Source organism: Somniosus microcephalus, chromosome 18 (assembly GCF_052327205.1).
Source record: "Somniosus microcephalus isolate GS21.2 chromosome 18, FLI_Smic_1.0, whole genome shotgun sequence".
Lineage (NCBI taxonomy): Eukaryota > Metazoa > Chordata > Chondrichthyes > Squaliformes > Somniosidae > Somniosus > Somniosus microcephalus.
Window position 1 is genome coordinate 67810942 of NC_141004.1, and position 10984 is coordinate 67821925.

Sequence of the window (10984 nt, forward strand, 5' to 3'; positions counted from 1 at the left end):
AACACGTGCATTGGACTGGCTGATTTCCCAGGTGATCAGCTGGTAAATGCTGTAACAGCCACAAAGACTTGCACTCAGACATGTGAAGTCTGCGCTGAGCTAGTGGATCTCAGCAGAGAAGGTCACACAACCCCAGGGTGAAGAGGGGGGAAATTTCAGCCAAAATTTCCACTCTGATCACTACACGGTGCCCCTTGCAAGCTCCAGACAAGATTTAGGAGTACAGTATAATGGTTAAATAGTATGCCAATAGTCACCATCCAGGCTCACATACTCATTTAGACAACTGGGACCAGAGGACAAGTATAAAGATTTATAAAACAAACAGATTTTTTTTTTTTTTTAAATGATATTTTTTGGAAACTTTAGGAGCAATTTAAGACAAGGCCAGATGTTATAAAGAGTGTTACAGGAGGAGCTTTTATAAATCAAACTGAATCTTCTCATCAACTTATCTTACAATGAACAACTTGAGCAGGTTCTAGGGGACTGTACTGCTCTGCAGTCAGGCAATCTTGCGTTACCATCTCAACTTCCATCAAAAACATTTGGGGACAATGTTACAGCGGTGTGTGGTGGTACGATGTCTTTGCCTCCAGCTTTAGGCAATATTAAATGGGCAGGGGTGAAGGGCCGGGCAATGCAGTGGGTTATATTATGGCCCTTTTATTTCCAAGAGCTGGGTTTAAATCCAGCTAGATTAGTAGGGAGAAAGTCTACTCTTTGGCTACAAGGCTCAAGTGAAATAAGTCTAGGCAGTCTCAAATCAGTTCTTCGTATACACAAAACCAAACCACAACATTTTCAATAATTTCACATGAAAGGCCAGGAGGATGGCTGATGTGGGAAAATAAAGTTAGATTGTGCCCGTAATAAGAATACAAAGGCAAGGTTAAAAAAAATCCAATTCTCTTATCCTTTCTTGAAGGATATAATTGTTCCATAGCCGAATCCAACCAGTCTCTACCTCTCTCACGGCTGGGAAGGGGGGGGGGGGGGGGGGAGAAAAGAGAACACCACAGTGAAGATCAATCCTGCCTTCACCCAACATACAGTACAGAAGGAGGCCATTCGACTGAAAAGAGCTATCCGGCCTAATCCCACTTTCCAGCTCTTGGAGACTTGACTTGGATGTGCCATAACCTACAAGTACTTTTTAAAATGTGATGAGGGTTTCTGCCTCTATCACCCTTTCAGGCAGTGAGTTCCAGACCCCCACCACCCTCTGGGTGAAAAAAGTTCTCAACTCCCCTCTAATCATTCAAATCTATGCCCCCTGGTATTGACCTCTCTGCTAGGGGAAAATACGTCCTTCCTATCCACTCCATCAAGGCCCCTCATAATTTTATTCACCTCCACCAAGTCTCCCTTCAGCCTCCTCTGTTCCAAAGAAAATAACCCCAGCCTATTCAATCTTTCCACATAGCTAAAATTCTCCAGTCCTGGCAACATCCTCGTAAATCTCCTCTGTGCCCTCTCTAGTAATGCAGTGACCAGAAGTGTACATGCTTTGAGTGGAGGCTCACTGGATAATGATCAGGAGCAAGAAACAATGATTCCCTCCACCCACCCCCCACCAACCCCCTTGCTAGCCTTGGAGCAGAGACCAATTGCAAAGTTTAAATATAGCAAGCAACCCTAGAATCATACCAAACATAAAAGTTATCTGGTGGCAAAGGGAGGGGGGGGGGGGGGGGGGGGAGGAAAAATAGCATAATACAGTCTGCTCCAAATAATTCAAATCAGTTTTGTTTATGCACTAAAAAAATACCCAATAATGTGAATTAAGCATCGAAGCTTTGACCACGCTCGCTCAGCTCCGATGGACGGGTCACATCATCCGCATGCCCGATAAGAGACTCCCAAAACAAGCGCTCTACTCGGAGCTCCGGCACAGCAAGAGAGCCCCAGGTGAGCAGAGGAAACCTTGCAAGGACACCCTCAAAGCCTCCTTGAAAAAGTGCAACATCTCCACCGACACCTGGGAATCCCTGGCCCAAGACCACACAAAGTGAAGGAGAAGCATCCGGGAAGGTGCCGAACACCGAGTCTCTTCGCCAGGAGCAAGCAGAAGCCAAGCGCAGGCAGCGCACGTCAACCCAAGCACCCCACCCACCCGCCCCTTCAACCACCGTCTGCCCCACCTGTGACAGAGACTGTAGGTCCCGCATTGGAATCAGTCACCTGAGAACTCATTTTCAATGTGGAAGCAAGTCATCCTCGGTTCCGAGGGGCTGCATAAGATGATCAATAACAGCAAATTTGTAATTTAGTGTTTAAAAATGAATTAGATAATTTGTATTAAGCAGCTTTGAAGTAGACTATTTTATTTGGTCTAAAATTTATTCAGAATGAAGGATTCTGCTGCTGAAACTGTTCATACAAATTAACACAGGTCACTGAATCAACGGATAAACAACCCAACAAGGCACGAAGACAACTAACAAAATTCAGAAAGTTTTCCAATTCAATTAATTTCAACCAGGTAACCTACCATCAATTTTACAAGACAAAACAGTTGCAGAATGATGCATAAAGCAAACAGGGTGAGTCAAACTCCATCATACTTGCACCTATCCAAGCAGCTTGTTATAGCTGCACAAGCCTAGAAGTAGGCCACCTACTTGTCCAGCTTTTAAAAACAAATAAATGTAACTGGAAGACCAGGACCATAATGCAGGACACCATGACGGAGCAGAGTAAAAGATGAGGTAGATCAGAAAGTCTTCTCAGCTGATGCCAACAGTAGGTAAGAAACACCTGTCAATTGCATCAGAAAGGCAAAATGGTGGAAAGTAAAGAACTCCACAGTTTGATGTCCTGAGAAAGAATGAGTTGGAGAAGAAATGATCTTGATTTCAGGAGTACAACCCTGCAGGAAGGAGGGGCATGCAGAACAGTACCTAAAGCAAGAAGAAGACAGTTCAGAAGTGTGCTGACTGTAGTTATTACTAAAGAGATTGGAGGGTAGAGGTGAGCAGGGGACTGCAGCAGACAAGCCTTCTCTGGTACTCTGCCTGTATTACACTGTACATCTTGGTTTTTAGCACAAGCACAACTGATCATTCAGCTTAGGCTCAAGGCTGCAAAGATATAGCAAGCCTCAAGCAGAAATGAGGACCATATGACTCATTGATAATCACTGTATAAACACAGTAGTGCTTTTTTTGGTGGTGGGGAGGGGTGGAAAGAAACAAGGGATAAGCTGCACTAAAAGCAAACCTCAGACTATGTACTTCCATCAAATGGCTCAATTGGTAAAACAACTGCAGACCAGAAAGTAGAGTTTGATTTCAAATGAATTAATTCATCTTAGCCAGAATGACTGTAGAGATTCTAACTCAGTGCTCCTGGCCTAAGAAAGGAAAGGGCGGGGGGGGGGGGGGAGAAAGAGGGGAACAGCTCATGTCCCCATTCTGGATCACAATCCAGTGACTCCAGCTGGAAGTGTCCATTTGTAAATGCTGGCTGAGGACAGGATCAGCTTTCACTGCAATTCTCTTCTCCCACTTTCAAATAACCTGCCAACGTTCACTGTCCAAGCTCATACTTGGGAGAACAGTAAATATGATAAAATACTAGAGGACAATTAATGCCAGTGAGAGGAGAGAGACCATCATTGACTAGAAGGAGGCCAACTGAAAACACACAGGAGAAAAAAATTCAATGTTTCTTTTTCTAAAATGTGAAACAAGCCTACGATAAAACATTAAAGCCATTGGAAAAAAACGTGGACTATTAATAGAAAGCAGATCAAGCTGCTCCAATTCTACACCATGATGTACTAATCCAAAGACAACTTATGAATCTGGCCAATAAATCTCATCATCGTCTCCTTTTGCCTTGCACCATCTTTTTTGTCGCTTAATCACTCCTGCCCTCCATCTTGTTCTTTTCCCAGGCTCTGAATTGCTTAGAAGTGTTCAATTCCAACATTTTCCCATTCTAATGAAAGTTCGAACTGAAACGTTAGCTCTGTTTCTCTCTCCACAGATGCTGACTGACCTGCTGAATTTATCCAGCATTTCTGGTTTTTATTTCAGATTTCCAGCATCTACAGTATTTTGCTTTTATGAGTCTTGCCATCTGTTGGAATGAGCCCTTTAGGCATGCACAGCAAGAGGAACAATTCCCAGGAGAGGACTGCAGTAGATTGAATGGAGCAGTACGGACACCAGGATGGGCCTTTCGAGGGTGAATATTACACCTGAAGGTTATGCAAATAAATCCAGACAACTGCACCCAAAGGAAGACAAGGTTACCATCAGGCCTTTTGGACCAAAGATTGAGGCAAAAAAAGGTTATTTTTGGAAATAAGCTTACTGAACAAGTTGTGATAGGTTAGAAGTATTTTGTAGCGTATTTAATACAGAAACAAAAAAATTTAACTTTGCTTAATGTTCAGCGTATTATGGGAGAAGGAAACTAGGGCTTATGGGGTGTTGAAGTAAAATCCAAAATATTTGTTTCCCCTCTCCTCCCTGTGAATCAAAAGAAAATGGAGAAATTGGAACTACATACTTCTGATGTAGTCTAATGCAAATCAAGAAAATGCAGATATAGCACTTAAATCAGACGCCAGTGGAATGTTCTAGTGAAACACTGAACCAAACAGATAAGGCAGCAAACAGTGCAACAGCAGCAAGGAAGAGGCAACAGTCCACAGGCTTAACGTCAGTACAGTTTGTCTTTACTAGTTCCCTAATGCACTGGTGGTGCTTCAGCCACATATATAACAGGTGAGGACAGAGTACCCACACACATTACAGTTTAGAGGGACAGCATTGATGTTCAACGGTTTTTTGGCCTGGAGGCTAAGTCAGCTATTCCAAAAAGCTTTTGATAAAATGCCTCATTGGGGACTGGGAGCTAAAATCAAGTGGTATGAAGGGGGGGGGGGGGGGCGGGGATATGGCAAGATGGATCACAAATTGGCTAAAGACCACAAACAAAATGTGGTTTGAATAGGGTAACTTCCCAACTGGGTCTGCTCACAAGGGTTCAGTGCTCGGTTCCCTTCGGTTTATTAACAAGCTGGGGCTGGGCAGACTCGCAGATGATACTAAATGAGGCAGTAAAGTCAGAACCTTAGAAATAGAAAATAGATTGCAACTGGATTTAGATAGAATGGGAAAGTGAGGACAAGATTTGCAAATATCTATGAATAGTGTAGTTATGCACATAGGTACGTAGAATACAATACAAAGTGCAGCATGCATGGGTGTAGGTTAAAGGTGACAGGAAGTGACACTTGAGTGATCACTGACCACTCCCTAAAGGTTTAAGTGCAGTATCAGGAGACAGAAACCAATATGAACAGGCTCCCGGGTTGCAATACCAAACACTGGGAAAAAAGACTAAGATGAGCCTTGATAGAGGTCTTTAAAATTATGAAAGGCTTCACAAGTGTGGATGTGGAGAAACGGTTTTAATTTGTGGCAGAGTCCAGACTAAGCAGGCATAAATATATGCCACTTGCAGATCAAAATGAACAATTCTGGTACCCCCTTCAGCTGAAGGACATTATGGCATTAGAGAAGGTGAATAAGGATGAACCTTAGCCTAAGTGCATTGAGCTATGAAGGCAAACTTCAGAACTCAGATTCAGATTCACTGGAGAAGCGCAGACTTTAAGGGGATCAATTCAGGTATTTCAAACTGTTAAGGGCACTGATAAACAAGTAGATAGATTATTTGACATATGGGCCTTGTAGAACTAGAGGCCTTGAATTAAGAAAGCAGGGATTGAGGTTGAATGTTTAGAAGTTTTACTTTTCCTAGAGGGTAATTGATCTGTGGAACAGGATTCAAAGGGTGGAGGCGAGGACCAATTCCTTGTGGTCCTTCAAGGTGTCAAGATGCATTTTTGAAAAATGGTACATCACAGACAAATTATTTTAGGGAATAACTTAGGAGTTTATTGCCTCCTGGGGCTTGCCTGGTCACCTGAGGGTTTGCAGAGGATTCCGAAGGTGGCTCTGGACATGGCAGGCAAAAAATGGGATAAGCACATATGGGTCTGATGACCTTTTCTCATCTTGGTACTTAACACCAGTCATTTCAGGGCACATTTAATCCAGAAAGATTTTTGTAATCCCAAGCATATGAATAACCAGAAACAGAACTAGTTCCCCCAATGGATTGGTTAATAAAAAGACACCACCTGGTGTACCATGAAGCTGCAAAGAGCAGAAGGTGCCAGGCTTTACCCTTGGCCTACAATATCTCAGCTTGCATAGTAGTTGGGACACAAATGTCCTCAATGGCCCTTGGCTAAAGAGAAAAAAAGCAATCTTGCCTAGAATCCCCCACATCCTATCTGGAAAATGTTCACGTGGATGTTAGAGGAGGCCAGCATTGGTTGTATTGCCCTTGTACAGTAGTTGAAAGTCTGCTAACACTCAGTGTCTATGCTTATATAGGAATGGTCACTCAAGCAAGATACAGGATAGCCAGTGGAACCCAATCCTTCAAGAAAAAAGGCAAGAAAATTGAGGAGGGGGGGGGGGCCCCCAGAGAATAAACAGTTAATACTAGCAGATATACCCCTGGGGAACAGCTACAAGTTCATACCGCCAATTCCCCACATGCCGAGTTCCCACTAAGAGAAAGCGAGCAGAGGGCAGGTGTTTCATCCCAGAGAGCGACCCCAAAACACCCACAAGCAAGATGCCTTTTAGCAGCAACACTGCAGAGGCCTGGGAGCAGGCTGCATATCTATCCTTAGGCCTGGAGATTCAAAGGCAACTTGCATCTTTTTAAAAGTGATCTGAAGCAAGAACTAATTTTATTCCAAAACTTCATCAGAACAAACTGAAATTGACAAATTTTCTGGGGTACAAGTTATACTATGAGGAGATTCGATAATTCTATTGACCTGTCAGGAAAAACTAAGTTTCCAGCAATATCTGAAATTAAAGTGAAAAACCATGAAGCCTCAATTCAATTTAACTTATATTCCAATTCAGTTAAGCTCAATTTGCCTATGACTGTGCCGAACATACAGCATCTTAAGTTATAATAAAACAGATGACAGCATGTTCACTAACCTCAGTAAAATAAAACAGTGCAGTGTTGCTGACCACACATCTAAAGTTTGAACCAATAATAGGATGACGCCATGTCTGAAATTAGTCTTAGAAAGTTAAGCCGAAGTTATAAAATAGATATAAATTAATCAAATCACAGACACCAAATTAACATATTAATGAACACCATATATTCTAATTGATGACTGGTTTAAGGTTCTTGGGGGTACTGCTGCACATTAGGACACTACTACATTGTACAAGTGATCACCACGTCGCTGAGTTGGTGAGCGATTTGGGAGGTACAATCACATCAAGATGCCAGAGGAGAGATGATGCTGCACCTCCCAGTATTCAAAACAAAAAACTTTAAAACAGAATCACTCAGTTCCTTAAAAAAAAAATTCCCCCCAGTTGAAGTTCAACGGATTTTGTACAATGGCACACAGAATTAGTGGCAAGTTGCACATTTTAATTGATACTTCCCGTTAAAAATGGAGTGCAATAACTTGATATACTGATACTCTATGAATCCCAATATTGATTCCATAACTTTAAAAAGATTATGCATTTACAAATATGGAATATACAACACACGAGACACAATTTGAATGATTCCTAAAGAAAATACCAACTCTTCCAATGTCCCGGCAAGTGAACAGACCAATAGGATTGCAGATTTAATCCCCAGTAAGCGGATCTCAGCCAAAGTGGTACTCCAAGTGGCTTCAGTACCTCTGGGTTAATTAAAAAGAGAATAAGCCCACACCTTCTGCTCTAGCAGCCCCTGCTGGAAATAAGTGGACAGCAGCTATGGATAGATTTGGTCTCAGCGATATGCCACTGGCCCTCCCGTTTACAATCAAAACTTCCAACACTCACTGTCAAGGCTCACACATCAATGGCTACTTGGGCGAGAAAGCAGATGGTGATCAATACCCATGAAGCAGCAAAATTAAACAGTCAGGAAAGAAAGAAAGTAGGTAATAGTAAAATGTTGGCAACAATAAATTAGAAAGATGGTCTGTAGACATAGTACACTGGGATTGGGGAAAGAAAGCTAAAATGTTAGAGTCAGGTCAAAGTAACAACAACCGCTCAATCTATTCACAAGAAAAGAAATGCACAAGATTCATGTATCCTGATTAATTGGCACAATTTCTCTTTCTGGGATTTAACAGAACCGAATCTTTCAGCAAAGACTTCATTTGTTACAATCTTACCATTAAGAGTCGACTCAGTCTAGCTCACATTTCTCTTCTCAATTTTCTCAGTTCTCCAAGAAAGTACACGGATATACCATGAACATAGGTTGCTCTTTGGTACGCTGCCCAAATGGCCATTATTCTTTAGTGAGCCTCGACACGGACTGCTGCAAGACATTAGACTGCAAAGGCAATCACTGCAAAGATTGATCTTGTGGTCTCCAATGTATATATGCAGACCTCTGCAGCAGGAGCTGCTGGGTAACAATCAGAAATGGGAATGCGGACCCATTTGGCTCCCGCTCTCCCAGGCATCCTTAAGGCCAACTGTAGCAGCCAAACCATCACCACCATCCAAAATCAGGTAACTCATTTGGAGTGGAGTCTGTATGGTTCAATTACTCACTGACCCACTGAGAGGGGTATATTGCAAGTTGGACTACTTACCCGGCAACATTTATATGCTTCTACTACAGTAGAAAAACTACTCAGTAATCTAATGTGCACATTTTAAAATATTTACATTCTAGAATAAATTAAATTGGCAAGATTTTATTTCCATATAAAAGGCTTGATGTTGTGTAGTTGCCCATCTTGGGAGTTGACTTGGCTTGACCATGAACTTATTTTTGTTTTTAACTATCAAAGTAATAGACATGCCAATATTAAACTGTCCAACAGTAAAATCTCCCAATTTTGATCTTAGTAGTCAGCTGACAACTATAACATAATTCTGAATGCACAAATAATAGACCACTGCACAAACGTTATTGTAACAACTCAGTGCATATATATGTCAAAATTGAAAACTTAAGTCTTGGAGAATGAAATCCTTCAGTTACTCGAACACAAGGATTCTCCCAAAACAAGTTAGCTACACCATTACCCCTCCATCTAACCCTTTGTTCTGTCCTTAACCAAAAAAAGTCATTCCAATTAGATAGCTGTAGGAGACTTAACGTAACACTCAACGTAAGTTAATGGAGAATCCGGCCTTCAGTGTTTAAGTACAATATTGCACAGATCGCCCATATTCTTTACACGCTGTTTACAGGCACCTAACACACAAGGTTGCGCAATTGCACCCACTTTGTGCATCGACTGACGGCCCTGGCCGGCCAGCGGGGGAGCTGCGCCGCGCGCGGTACACGGTGGGATTTGTAGTCCCGGGCGCCTCCTCCCTCCTTTCCAGCCGCCCAAACCGCCCGGAAACGAAGACTACCACTCCCAGCGGCCAGTGCGAGGCGCAGGAAGTCCCACCCCTTTTGTCGGCACGCGATTGGCCGTGCGCCACATCCATCAACGTCAACCCATAAAAGGTGATCCACACGCACACAAGAAATTTTCATGGGAGCTTCGGATTAAATAAAACAAACATGCAGCCGGAAGCTCCTTTACAAAGAGAGGGGGTGGGGCGGTAAACAGGCGGCCGCGGACAGACATTCCCCTCCTTCCACACACACACAAAGCGCCGCCAGCCTGAGGCGACATGACGGACAAAAACACAACAAGCTCCCCCGCGATGGCGCAGCTCCACAGCCCCAGGCCGAGGCCGGGCTCGGACCCGCCGCCGGCTCCAACACCCGGCGCCCCGCCAGGCTCCAACCCGCACCGCTAACTCACGACCTTCCTAAGGAGCGGGAGGATCAGAGGCAGGGCCGGCGCTCGGCCGCCGATGTAGAGTCACAACCACTCACCCCAACAGCAGAAGCACTCCAGCGCCGCCATAAGCAGCACGGCACATTACGTAGGAATAAATCAAAGTCTCGCGAGAACGCCTACTGCTCCGGCCAAGTCTCGCGTGAAGTGGAGTTCCCGGAGGGGGGTGTTAACCCCTTCAGGGACACTGGCCTCCTGCTGAAGCCCTTGTGGCCAATCCTCATCGCTCAGACAGCGCCCACAGTCTTTCAAAATGTAATTCTCAACATCTCATTTTTTCCAGGAGTAAATATACAGAGATTACAACACAAGAAACAACCCAATCAGTCCATGTTGTTGTTTATCCTCATGAGCATTTGGCCAAATCGCATGTGCCCACTCGGTTCCCCCAATCGCTTTATTCCCCTTTCCTTTAACCACCAAAGATATGTCATCTTCTTAGGCAGTCCCTTGGAACCAAGGATGACTTGCTTCCACAGTAAAAATGAGTTCTCAGGTGACTGAGTCCAATGCAGGACCTACAGTCTCTGTCACAGGTGGGGCAGACGGTGGTTGAAGGGGCGACTGGGTGCGCTCCTTCCACTTGGCTTCCACTTGCTCCCGGCAAAGAGACTCATGCTTCTCTTCCACTTTGTGCGGTCTTGGGCCAGGGATTCCCAGGTATCGGTGGGGATGTTGCACTTTTTCCAAGGAGGCTTTGGAGGGTGTCCTTGAAGCGTTTCCTCTGCCCACCCAAGATATGTAGGGTTGTCAACTCTGGTTGGATATATTCCTGGTGATTTCATCTCATGATCTCCTGCCTCCAAGCTCTCTTCCCCATCCCATCCCTAATATTTTTATAACTAATAAACTAAAGTAGTCATAGAGGCACAGAAGGAGGCCATTCGGCCCACCAAGTCCATGCCAGCTCTCTACAGAGCAATCCAGTCAGTCCCATTTCCCCGCAGCTCTGCAAGTTTATTTTCCTCAAGTGCCTATCCAGTCTCCTTGAAAATATTGAGTGTCTCCGCTTCCACCACTTCCGTTGGCAATGAATTCCAGGTCATCACCACTCGCTGCGTAAAAAAGTTTTTCCGCATGTCTCCCCTGTAT

The 10984-nt window shown here is 44.0% G+C and overlaps 1 protein-coding gene across 7 annotated transcripts in view; it reads right to left on the bottom strand.

Moving 5' to 3' along the window:
* The window catches only part of csde1 (cold shock domain containing E1, RNA-binding), a 130350-nt gene extending 120316 nt beyond the window's left edge, over positions 1-10034 (bottom strand). For all 7 annotated transcript variants that reach the window (XM_086011623.1, XM_086011616.1, XM_086011617.1 and 4 more), the window contains exon 1: positions 9931-10034. The gene's annotated coding sequence lies outside the window, so the exon portion shown is untranslated. The remainder of the gene's footprint in view (positions 1-9930) is intronic.
* Positions 10035-10984: the final 950 nt, after the last annotated feature.